This window comes from Acomys russatus, chromosome 27 (genome assembly GCF_903995435.1).
Source record: "Acomys russatus chromosome 27, mAcoRus1.1, whole genome shotgun sequence".
Classification (NCBI taxonomy): domain Eukaryota; kingdom Metazoa; phylum Chordata; class Mammalia; order Rodentia; family Muridae; genus Acomys; species Acomys russatus.
This window is the reverse complement of record NC_067163.1, coordinates 51,329,420-51,342,863: the sequence shown is the minus strand read 5'-3', so window position 1 is coordinate 51,342,863 and position 13,444 is coordinate 51,329,420. Positions and strand designations below refer to the sequence as shown.

At 41.0% G+C, this 13,444-nt stretch overlaps 1 pseudogene; it reads left to right on the top strand.

Moving 5' to 3' along the window:
- The first annotated feature begins 586 nt into the window (after positions 1 to 586).
- The window catches only part of LOC127210122 (zinc finger protein 431-like), a 50,385-nt pseudogene continuing 37,527 nt past the window's right edge, over positions 587 to 13,444 (top strand).

Genomic DNA, 13,444 nt, shown 5'->3' with positions numbered 1-13,444 from the left:
CCCATAGAAAAATAAAGCCTACAGTTTTTTTTTCCTCTGTGTAGCCTTGGCTGTCCTGGACTCACTTTGTAGACCAGGCTGCCCTCCAACTCAAAGTGATCCACCTGCCTCTGCCTTCTGAGTGCTGGGATTAAAGGCATTCGCCACCACCGCCCGGCTAAAGCCACGTTTTTAAGCTTCAGTATCTGATGTGAGTTTCCTGGGCTTCCACTCCAATCCAACACCTAGAAAGTGCTGAAAGACGGAAGTCTCAGCTATTGGAGGCCAGGGGCAGGGCTAGTGAAATGCCAATCTCCAAGACCAGCGCCTGTGGCTGAAAATAGTTCCAGGAATCACTGTGTTCCTTCTGTGAACTCTACTCCTAAGGGAAGTACTTTTTTCTCTCAGCGTTTACTAGCCAATCAGAACGTGCGGGAGGACTACCAGTCAAAAAAGGAGGCGGGCTCTTCCGGTCTCTGGGCTCAGTTCTGAAGCTGAGGGAGGCGTGCTCTTCCGGTCTCTGGGCTCAGTTCCGAAGCTGAGTAACTGCTACTCAGATCTCTGTAGTGAGCTGTGAGGAGTCCACAGGGCATCCTGAAGCCTAGATATGGTGAGCAAGGGGCCGCTGTTTGGGAAGGAGTGGGCGGCTGAGCCTCTGGAGCCCGTGTTATGGGCTTTACCTGGCGCTGGGTCGGAAGCAGTGGCTAACGTGGTGTCCTGTGAGGTCTTTTGTGGTCCCTGCAACTACCTGCGCCCACGTGGTGGCCTTGGCGTAACTGAGCTCTGTGTCTGTGCAGAGCATCGGGAACAGGGCCTGTGTGTAGAAACACACAGTGCTTTCTGTGCATCAGAAGCTGCCAGGGTACCAAACTCAGGGCATTGTAGTTTCTCTAGTGTTACTAGAGTTTCTGCACTTCCTATTTAACCTCTAGGAGTGCGATCCATTTGGAGCTAATTTCGTAGAGGTAGTAAATGGAATCTCATGTGTTAGCGCTCCAGTACTACGCTGCGATGTAGAAGATTAGAATTGACGACAGAAACGATTTACCAATGCTTATGGGATAGTAAATCACATAAAGTGGAATTTAGGTACAACACCTCAAAATACATAGTATGTTAACCAGGGTTGGTAGAGATTAGGTCCTAAAAAAAGGCTCACGCACTAGGATTATCTACACATTTGGCTCCAAATAGTAACAAAGGAGACAAATGCTTTACAACCCATCACTAGTCCAATCCCCACAATAAAGAGCAGGGTTCTAACACGCTGCTCACTGGAGCATTACAGGGTCACAACCACACTAAGGCCTGGTGTGCCATGAAAGTCCAGTTTTCCTTTGAGAATAGCATAGTTGTGCCATATGGTCAAGAAGATCCAGATGACAACTATTTGGAAAGGAAAACACTGTTGTATTAAATGCTGTCATGGTCCAGCAAGTTTTTTCCTGAGTCCATCATGAGTGGAGAAGAACAGAGCTCCTTCTGAAACCCAGGAAGATGCTTGGTAGATCCAGTAACAGCCTGCGGCCCAGGCCTTGGGAGCTTTCACTAATGCGCTGAGGTATAAAGAAATAGATAGCACCTTCTAAAAAACCAGGAATATGCTTAGGAGAGTTTGTCATGGCTTGATGCCAGGGCTATCGGAGTGGAGGGGTGTGCTTCTGTGCCTTAGACCCCCCCCCAGCTCTTACCACAATATAGGGCTGTGATTATCAATCAATCCAAGGCCATTTTGAGATAGGTCAGTAATGTTCTTAAGATCCCCTGTTTTACCTTTATGCAGCATGTGTTATTATCTTCCTTCTGTGTTTATTACATTGTATGATTATTTCTGCTGTCTTCACAGAAGTGCCCCATTTCCTTCCATTTTAGCCAGGAAATAGTATACCAGATGTTATTCTTTTTAATCAGCTTGCTTGACATGAGACCTGTCTTGTGTAAAACCTCCCCACACCAGCTTTTATCTTTTCTAACTTCTACTTTTCCAGTCTTTCTCACCCCATGGCACATTCCCCTCTAGAACTTATCACTGAGTAATAATCTGCTGCTTCAGGACACTCGGGTACTTAAGAAATAGTTTTTTGTTTCTTTAAAGGTTTTATTCATGTATTTAGTATTTAAGTTAGAATATATTGTGTTAATGAATCTAGTTTATTTTATACAGATGCCCATGTTTTCCTATTATTGTTTTTGAAATTAAAAGTATTATCTGTATTACCTGTAGGCCTGGCTAGCAATCAGTTAAGACACAGACAATTGTTATATTTTAAAATAGCCTTAGTTAACCTGGGGCAGGGCAGATATCAATCCTCTAAATTACCTCCCTTAGGGGGGCAGACATGGGATCCCTGCCTCAATCCCATGCCATCTGCTTCTAATAATTTCTATCAAGCTGCCTTCCATCCATAATCCCAAATACTTGCTAGTGTTCTTCATCTGGATTCTCCATCCACACCACTGGCCATGTGCTTCTCCCCCAGCTAACCCATTGCAGCCTTCCTCTCTTCACTTCAGGTCTCTCTCCTCCTGGCAGTCCTTTCTTCTTCCCAGAATTCCTTCCTCTTTAAGCCCCACCTATCTCCTGCCCTGCCCAGGTGGGATGGCTTTTTATTAAGCAAAAGGTGGGTCAGACAGCAAGCGATAATTAGCATCAGATACATCAGATTATCCCCCAACATCTCCCCTTTTCTGTCAAAATAAAAAAGGCCATTTTTTATATTCAGTAAGTACAATTATGAAAAATTACAAAAACTAATAGGTAAGACTTACACACACAATTTCTAATCAAAATGTATTTGGCAAGCTTGTAGAAAACATTATCTATTCTATTGTGGTAAGTTTAAAGTTTGAACCTAAATCAACATCTATTAAAGCTCAAATCCAGCAACCTAAAAGTATCTATCTAGACTTAAAAGTATCTTTTTAATTTTTAAACAACTAAGCTTAATTTTAAAATTAATTCTCTTTAACCCCATCAGACTTGAGAAGGAATAAATTTAATTACCTGAGTAAAAGGGAACAGCAGGTTAGCAGCTTCCAAAATGAAAAAATGACAGAGACAGTTTACTGCCTGAACAGACACCCAAAACTCTGTAATGTTGGAACATCATCTTCAGCCTTCTGGCCCAATATATCTGACAGACATATTTGTGAAGCATTAGAAAATGGCAGGACACCAAACTCAGAGAGTCTTATTTCCTCTAGTATCTCTAGAATTTCTGCACTTTGCATTTAAACCTTAGGAGTGAGATCCATTTGGAGTTAATTTCCTGCAAATGGAAATTGGACTCTCATGTGTTAGGTAGCACTCCATAAAGTAGAATTTAGCTAAGAGCGGGCTGCCTCTACAACTCTCCAAAACACATAGTTTGTTAACCAGGGTTGTTAGAGATTAGGTGCTAGAAAACATGCTCATTCACTAGGATTATCTAGACATTTGGCTCCAAATTAAAACAAAGGAGACAACTTGGACAAGTCCATTCCTCATATTAAGGAACAGGAGTCTAACAAGCTGCTCGATGGAGCATTACAGCATCACAACCAACACTAAGGCCTGGTGTGCCATCACCACCCAGTTTTCTTCTTGAGAAAAGCATAGTTGTGTCATATGGTCACGAAGATCCCAGATAACAACTATTTGGAAAGGAAAACACTGTTGTCTTGAGGCTTAGCCTGATCAAGCAAGACCTTCCCATGTGTGGAGAAGCAGCATAGCTCCTTCTAAACCCCAGGAAGATGCTTGGCAGATCCAGTAAAAGCCTGGGGCCTAGGCCTCAGCAGCTTTCACTAGAGCCTGAGGTACAGAAAAAAAGATAGCTTCTTCCCTGAAACCATGAATATGCTAGGGAGAATTGGTCATATTCTGCTGCCAGGGCCTTTTGGGAGGGGTTGCCACTGTTCTTGAGACCCCCAATTCTTACCACCACATGTGGCTATGGTTATCAATCCCAAGGCCACTGTGGGCTAGGTCACTAATGTTGTTAAGATCCCATTACCCTTATGCAGCATGTTTGATTAACTTCCTTCTGTGCTTATTGCATTGTAGGATTGTTTCTGCTGTCTTCATAGAAGTGCCCCGTTTCCTTCCATTTTTGCCTGGAAGTAGTATACCAGATATTATTCTTTTTAATCAGCTTGCTTGGCATGAGACCTGTCTCGTGCAAGACCTCCCCACACCAGCTTTCATCTTTTCTTCCTTCTATTTTTTCTGTCTTTCTCATCCCATGACACCTTTGGAACCTGTTAGTGAATAAAGATCTGCTGCATCAGGACACTTGTGTACTTAAGAAATAGTCGGGATATCATTTTTATTCGTTTAACTAAAGAGTTTATTCATATATTTAGTATTTAAGTTAGAATATATTGTGTAATTAATCCAGTTTATTTTATACATTTCCCATGTTTTCCTATAACATCTATTATATAGTCCCAATTTCTACCCCTGATTTGACATTCTGCTTCCATAATATAGTAAATGACTTTATGTTTTAATTCCTGATTTTAGATGTTCTCTCTCCATTTTTAAATAGTCTGTGCTTTTTAAAATTTCAGTCCATCCATTATAAACATACTTTTAATTAATTTATTCAGATTACATCTCAATTGTTATCCTATTACTTATATCCTCCCGTACCTCCCTCCCTCCCGCTTTCACCCTATTCCCCATCCCCTAGGTCTATGACTGAGGGGGACCTCCTCCCCCTCTCTATGGTCATAGGCTATCAAGTCTCATCTTGGTAGCCTGCTTAGTCTTTCTTTGAGTGCCACCAGGCCTCCCCACCAAGGGGAAGTGGTCAAATATGGGGCACCAGAGTTCAAGTCAAAGTCAGTCCCTGCTCTCTACATAACAGTGGAGAATGTCCTGTCCATTGGCTAGATCAGAGTAGGGGTTCAGTGTTTACTACTTGTATTGTACTTCGTTAGTGCAGTAGTTTGAGCAGACCTCCCTGGGCTCTGATCCACCCATCAAGATGTTCTTCTTGTAGATTTCTAGGACCCTCTGGATCCTTCTATTTCTCCATATCCTATATTTCTCTTGTCTAGAGTCCCAGTAGGATGTCCTCACATCTATCCCATTCTCCTGGTAAGTGAAGACTTTCATGGGACATGCCTTTTGGGCTAGTGCCCATTTATAAGTGAGTATAGACCATGTGAGTCTTTTTGCTTCTGGGTTAACTCACTCAGTATGATCATTTCTAGTTCCATCCATTTGTCCACAAATGTCGGTATTTCCTTGTTTTTAATAGCTGAGTAGTATTCCATAGTGTAAATGTAGCCACAGTTTCTTTATCCATTCTTCAACTGAGGGACATTTACGCTTGTAGGGGACGGGCTATATGGCCAATGTTTAGCCATCTTGTGAGGGGCTAGGTTCCTATTTCTCCAGTGGTCTGTCATTTACCAGAAACCAGCTGACCCTGTCGTGGATCAGCAGTTAGACACCTGTTGTGGTTTATTGTGGGGGACGGTCATTCTAAGACCCCCAAGCTACTCCTTTCTGGCTATAAACTAGCATTTCCAGTAAGACTACTGGTAAGATCAGATTAAAGGCCAGCAGCCTGCAAGCAGCAGTTCCGGGAACTTTTTCCTGACTAACCAGATCTTTTACAATTTCCCTTTCTCTCTGGAATTCCTTCCTCTTCTGTGATTATAGCAGCTGTAAAGGTAGACACCTGCTGGAGCATTCCAGGGTCTCTTGTCCCCCCACTTGTCTGCCCCCTCCACAGGTACCCATTGAAGACCCCGCAGGCCAGAACATAGGCTGTTTCCAGGTTTTGGCTATTATGAATAAGGCCGCTATGAACACGGTTGAGCATATGTCCTTGTTGTTTGGTGGAGCATTTTCTGGGTATATTCCAAGGAGTGGAATAGCTGGGTCTTGAGGAAGCCGTATTCCCAGTTTTCTGAAGTAGCACCAGATAGATTTCCAATGCAGTTGTACAAGTTTGCATTTCCACCATCAATGAAGGAGTGTTCCTCTTTCTCCACATCCTCGCCAGCATGTAGTGTCACTTGAGTTTTTTGATCTTAGCCATTCTGATGGATGTAAGATGGAATCTCAGAGTTGTTGCTGCAGGACTTTCCAGTGGTGAAGCCAAAAAATGGCTCCTCCAGATATTGTGTTTGAAATGGCACGTGCATACAAGGGACCTTACGTCTTCACAGATGAACATGAAGTGCTTTTGGAGACTGAAAGAACTTTAACTAAAATAAAGATTTTCAGGCTAGGGCTATCTGACCAGAGGGTAAAAGGGTGAGCTAGGAAGGCTGTGCTGTCCTAGTCATGTGATCCTTGTTCATCCAGTAGGGAATGTGCTACTGTCCTGTGACCCAGTGGGTGGCTGTAGTTTAGGAGAGATTCTGGGAAGGCCTAACAACCATATTCACTAATAGAAGGAAGCTGTGAGGGAGACCAGCAGCCATACCAGGGTGAATGTGAGGGCTACTGTACTCAGGTCAGGGGTAGCAGGCAGTTGAGCTACAGGTACTGGAATGGAATGTGAAACAGACTGTTGTTCCCTCTGTGTGGTGACCTGGGCAATGTCTCTTGGCCACTAAACTTCTCTGATTGTGGATTCCTTAGGGAGAGTGAGGCTTTGCAGCCAAGGGTGTGGGACACTGTTGAGCTCGTAACATCACTGTCCAGTGTGCACACCCACATTGCTTTTGATGTGTGGGGGAAAACTGAAGGTCTGGTTTCTAGATGGTCTGACCATTGCTTTCTGCTTTTATGTTTTTCTTACAAGTTTTACAAAGAGGTTAGAAACTGTTAAAAAAAAGAGGTGATGGTTCATCCTTCAGCAACACATTACTGGAATCCGAGGGCTGGAGGCATGGCTGAGTGGGTAAGAGGACTTGTCTTTCAGAGGACCAGAGTTCAGTTCCTAGGACCTATATCATGTGGCTCTCAACTGCCTGTATCTCCACCTCCAGGGGACATGCTGATCTATTCTTACCTCTCTGTGTGCACGCACGCACGCACGCGCGCGCGCGCGCGCGCACACACACACACATACACACACACACACACACACACACACACACCATAGCCAAAGAGACATGAGCATATACAAGGCTGGACAAGGCAATCCAATTGGGCGAAAGGGTTCCATGAACAGTCAAAACAGTCAGAGGCACCCCTACCTACCTCCACTCTTAGAACTTCCACAAAAAACCCAAGCTAAAAAACCGCAGCATGTACACAGAGGGCCTAGTGCAGACCCATGCTGGTTCCATGATTGTTGTTTCAGTCCCACCATCCCACCCACTTCCCTCTTCTCCCTTTACCTTTCTGCTCAGAGACAGGGAAACCGCCTTACCAGCCTGCCCTGACACACCATGTTTCATCAGGCTAGTGCCGCCTCTTCCACTGAGGACAGACATCATGATCTTGCTAGGGGAGGGGAATCTAGAGGCAAGAAACAGTCCATGTTAGAGACACCCCAGCTCTAATTGGTAGGGGACCCACAGAAAGGCCAAGCAGCCCACCAGCTTCATACGATTCATCACTCAGGATGAAAAATTTGTAGTTGCTTGCATTTTCCTGTGAATTTCTTTTTCCTATTTTTTGTAAGAGCTGAGCAATACAGCATCATTTAACCATCCCACATTTTCCTCATCCACTCTTCTATTGAGTCATCTAGGCTGTTCCCATTTTCTGCCTGATATGACTAAAGGTTTTATGAATATAGTCGTGCAAATGTCCTTGTGGTAAGATAGAGCGTCTTTTGGGCCTATGCCCAGGAATGGTAAAACTGGGTCTTGAGATCTTGATTCCCAAGAATCTGAGGAACCACCGTATTAATTTTCATAGTGGCTGTAAAGTGTGCTCTCAGAAGAAAAGTGAACATGTGATCTTGTTCTTCCACATGTTTGCCAGTATGAGTTGTCACTTACTGTGTTGCTCTTAGCCGTTCTGACAGGTCATTGATTGAATTTCAATATAGCATTGATTTGTGTTTCTTTGAAGGCTAAGGATATTGAACATTTTAAAAATATTTCTTGGACATTGGTGTCTAACTTATTAAGTTCCTTTTGTACTTTGTATATTAGCCCTCTGTTGGACGTGGATATCATAAAAATCTTTTCCCATTGTGTAGGCTGCCATTTTTTCTATTGCTGGTGTCCTTTCCATTTCAGTATCCTGAGGTCTCATTCATTTGTTGATCTTAATGCCTGCGTTATTGGTATTGTGTTCTGGAAGCTTTCTCCTGTGTAATGTGTTCACAGGTGCTTCCTATTTTCGCTTCTGTCATGTTCAGTGCATCTGGTTTTATGTTGAGCTCTGTGATCCACTTGGAATTGAGTTTTCTGCAGGATGATAAATAATTTTCTGTTTCTTTTCTTCTCAATCCATATATCAAGTTAGACCAGTACAATTATTTGAAGATCATTAGTGTGGGGGTCTTCAATTTGATTCCATTGATTTGTATGTCTCTTTTTATGAGATGTTTTGACTATCTTTCTGTTGTACAGCTTAAAATCAGGGATGGTGATACCTCCAAAAGTTCTGTTACCGTTCAGGATTGTTTTTTGTTATTCCACACACAATTGAGTATTGTCCTTTCAAGGTCTGAAAAGAATTGTGTTGAAAATTTCATGTTAATTGTACTGAATCTGTAGATTGCTTTTAGCAGGATCGCAATTTTGACTGTGTAAATTCTATTCATGCAGGATCCCAGGAGATCTTAATGTCTTTTGATGTCTTCTTCAGTTTCATTCACTAAAGAATCTAATGAAAATTCTCTAACATTATAGTCATTCAAGTCTTTCACTTGCTTGCTTAGGGTTACCCCAAAATATTTTATATTAATTGTAGCTATTGTGAATTGTATTTTTAAAATATTTTCCTCAGCCCATTTTTCATTTGTATATAGGCGAGCTACTGCTATTTTGTTTTGATGTAATTCTGTATCTAGTCATTTTGCAGAAGATATTTATCAACTCTCAGAGTTCTCTGAAACAACTTTGGGATCCCTCATATATACTAAGATATATCATCTGTAATTCATGGTACTTTGACCATTTCCTTTCCATTTTATATTCCCATCACTTATTTCTGTTGTCATACAGCCCTAGCTGGAACTTCACATATTTTATTGAATAGATATGGACAGACAGGACAAGTTTTGCTGCTGTGAAAATATAAATTTCCTGTATGTTCATAGGCATAGTTAACATCCTTGGTGTGGAGTTTTTCTTCTGACATTTTCTGTAGGACTGGATTTGTAGATAAATACTGTTGAAATTTGACCTTATTTTGAAATCTTATATTCTTCATCTCTCATGACTGAAACTTTTCCTGGGTATAGTAATCTTTTCTTAAAAATATTTTCTGTGCCATTAAGCTGCTATCCTTTTGTGTTCCTATTGTTCTTAGGTTCAGACTTTTCATGGTGTCCCAGATATTCTGTATGTTTAGTGATGAGAATCTTTTCAGATTGATCATTTTCTTTGATCAATATACCCATTTGTTCCATAGAATCTTCCACACATGAAATTCTCTTCTGCCTCTTTTAGCTCTTGGTGATGCTTGTTGCATCTCCTCTTTTTTACTTGTCTAGATTGCTATTTCCATAATTCCCACAGTTTGTGTGTTCATTATTGTTTCTGGTCCTTAACACATTTATTTGTTTCATTGGCTTTCTTTAAGAGATTCACTCCATTTTCTTTGTCTTTTTCTTGATGTCTTTAAGTGATTGATTCAATTCTCTGAGGTCTCTATGATTTTCATAAAGGTGGTTTTAAGGTACGTTTCTTCTGTACTGGTAAATTCAGGCTTGCTGTAACAGGATAGCTGTTGACATACTGCCCTGGTTCTTTCCTGTTGTATTCCAATACTGGTGTTTTGGCATCTGCATTTCAGGTGATTATTCATTTAAGTCTTGATTTCTGGGCTTGTCTCTTTTGAATTAGTGAGTGCTTTCTTGCTTGGCTTCCTATTTTTTTCTGGTCTTCTGAACTGTGGTATATGCTTGAACAGAGTGTCTCTGCCCAAGTTCCGCAGTAGTTATGCAGGTCTTTGTAGCCTCTGATCCAGCAGGTAGTCTCCAGCTGAGTTGGAGGTTGGACTATGTCCTGTAGTTAAGCCCTGATTGGCCACTCAACTTGAGGGCTAGGATGTGTTGATGAGGAGGGGAGGGGTGCTGGGTCTAGGATGACTGGCCTATTTGGTCTTTTGTTCTGGTTAGGCATGAGTGTCTTCCTGAAGGACAGAGAGTCAGAGAGGTCTGCAACCTCTTGGCCAACCTCTATTTAATTTCCATACAAATATATTTCCATACACATAGAATCACCTGAAGTAGGGTGATATTGGTCAAGATTCTATTTTTCCAGTCTGACTTTTTTTTTTTAAAGACTTTTGGTTAAAACTTGGCTATTTGTGCTTTTATTCATGACTTTATATCACTTTACTCTTTCACAAATAATGTTCACAGTCTTTATGGTTGTAATTCTGTAGTAACTATAGAAATTATATTCTGTCAATGTGTACTATTTTTTAATAATCCTATTGAGCATTCAGCTTTCAGTTTTAATGTTGCTTTGAAATCAGCTTTCCTGTAATAAATTATTGGCAATTTTCTTTGGATTGCAATACATTTATGTGGTAAGTTGACCATACCCAACATTTTAATAATGATGGTCATTTATTTACTTCTGTATTTATTTAGGTTTGTTATTTTTGCTAATTTATAAAAGACACTTAGCTTATTGGATAAAAATTATTATGGGGGTTGTGCAAGTTACTCAGCACTTATCGTTCTTGGGAGTACTGATTTCTAATCTCAACACTACAATCAGGAATCTCATAATTACCTGCAACTCTAGATGAAAGCGAACTGGCACCATTTTCCTTGTGTGTCATGTGTATATACATAGAATACATATATGTTTCCTTTATCATAAGAAAAATAGATACTTTTAATAGTTACGGTATTTTCTACACTGTTTTCCCTGTGCACTCCATTCCTGGTCCAGCACACTGATCCCTGAAGGACCTTGGTAGCCACTTGAGGAAGACAGGTGAGATCTCTGTGTGCCAGCACCCTTCTTGAACAAGGATACAAGGAAAACACAGCAGCTGTGAGCTACACCTAGTCCCCTGCAAGTTCCTTCTGCTGGGCCACACACCTACGTGCATTCCTAGAACTCAGATTTCTCGAGGGACCACCAGCCATACCAGAGACAACCAGATTCTACAAGAGATTGCTTTGAGTTTTATAAGAGACTTTGGACATTTGAACAACACTGGGCTGGTATTGACCATAAGGATCTTTGAAGTTAATCTTGGGGTGACCTGAAGCCTATAGTGACTTGGGTCAATACTAGTAGATTGATTGAAAAACTTCCCAGATAGAAGTATGTATTTGAACACTTGTCTCTCATTGGTTACTTCCTTTTGGCGTGCTAACGGAGTCTTGAGTAGGCAAAGATTTCTAGAGGGAGTTAGGCATTGGGGATAGGATTTGAGTGTCTATAGCCTCAGCCCATGTCCAATTTGTTCATGGTGTATATATATTTTTTGTGATTTAATGACAAGTCAACATCCATTTTGTGTTTCCATGCCCTCACCTCCATTATGGACTATTTCTAAATAATATAAGGTAGATTGGAAGCATTTGCTTTTTACTGTAAAGCCATTTGCCAGCCTTATTTTTTAATTTTTATTTTTGTTTCGTTTTGTTTCTGAAGACAAGTTTCCTCCATGTAATTTGGCTGTCTTGAAATTAGCTCTGGAGACTCACTTGGCCTTAACCTGTCTGATTTCGGCTCAAAGTGTTGGGATTAAAGGTGGGAGATGACATGCCTGGCTTTTTTATTTTTATATTTTTGGAAGATGGGCCTGGAATGTGTGTTTGTAGGTGACAAGCATTTGCTGTCGTGCTGAGCTTCACCTACATCTTGAATGTTGAACTTTGGCAGAGAGTGTCATTCTATTTCCCAGGTTGATGTCTATTCATGACTTTAGTACTGTCTGAGCCTCCTACATCATTGGATTGAAGGTAAAGGACATTCTTTCCTTTATTTTGTTTTGATTTATTAAAAATGAATATAATTTCCTTGTTTTTAGAAGCTCAGTAGTATTCCATTTTGAAAATGTACCATAGTTTTTTTTAATCCATTCTTTAGTTGAGGGCCATATAGGTTGTTTCCAGAATCTGTCCCTCAACAGAAAAATGGATAAAGAAACTGTGGGACATTTACACACTGGAATACTACTCAGGTCTTAAAAACAAAGCATTACACTCATTTTTCATCAATATAGAAAATTCTATACCAATGAATTAAAAATAACCTTATTTGTGAGTAGCAATTAAGGCCTTGCATTGAGGAGTAGATACAATAATCTACTTTTTGTTCTGTCCGCCCTCTATATTCCTATATCCCCCATTCTTTCTTTTCAGCTCCTATGTCCTTACCTATGAAAAAAGATAAAGGAGAAGAGAGACATTCCTGAGCCCAAGCCAGTTTTCTCTCTGTATAAGACCTATAATAACTTATAACCAACTCCTGATGAAAATAAGCATCTGTAGACCAAGAGAGCAAAGAGAACCCCACCCAGCTTCCTTAGAGGAAATGGGTTGTCATTCTCTTAAGGTTTCTTCAGGGCAACCCCCAAAATTGGGGAAAATGGCTAAGAAGGCCAGGGATAGCATTTGTGGTCCATTTTCTAAATGTTGGGAACTCCAGGCTTAATAGGAGTCCTGTGTGGGGCAGTCTGAAATGCTGGACCAATTGGGATCAGAAGCTTTCTACAGTGCTGTCCCAGAAGCTGTTCTGTTCTGATGGGTAACAGCAACTGAGGCACCTGAGGCTGGAACAGGGAGGATGCAGGATGTCAGCATTCAGCATGCTGAGAGGAAAGAATCCTGTGAGGTCTGATCTAGTGTCAGTGTCCAGTTTTGTTGTTGCTGCTGTTCTAAAAAATAGTTTTCATAAGCATTATACAGTTCTAGCATAATTGTTTGAGGTGTGTGGGATGCACAGAACAAGTAAAGTGGATTCTCATCCAGAGTCTGCCAAGACAACGTAAGCAAGTCCTCAGTAGTTCCTGCCTCGTAAGTATGTCTGTCAGATATATTGGGCTAGAAGGCCGAAAATAATGCTCCAACATTATAGAGCGCATTCAGGGACTTTTCAGGCAGTAAACTGTCTTAGTCATTTTTTTTTTCATTTTGGAAGCTGCTAACCTGCACTTCCATTTCACTCAGGTAAGTTTTATTCCTTCTCAAGTCTCTGATGGAGTTGAAGACCAGATAGTTTAGTCTCACAATTAAGCTTAGTTGGTTAGGAGTTAATATGTTTTTAGATCGAGTTACATGTTTTAAGTTAATAGAGATGAGATATGATAGATATTGGTTTTCATTCAGAAATTTAGACTCAACAAGATAGGAAAAATGTTTACTTCGAGTTTGCCAAATACAAATAGCCAAACCACTATGAATGTAACATTTATATAATTCCT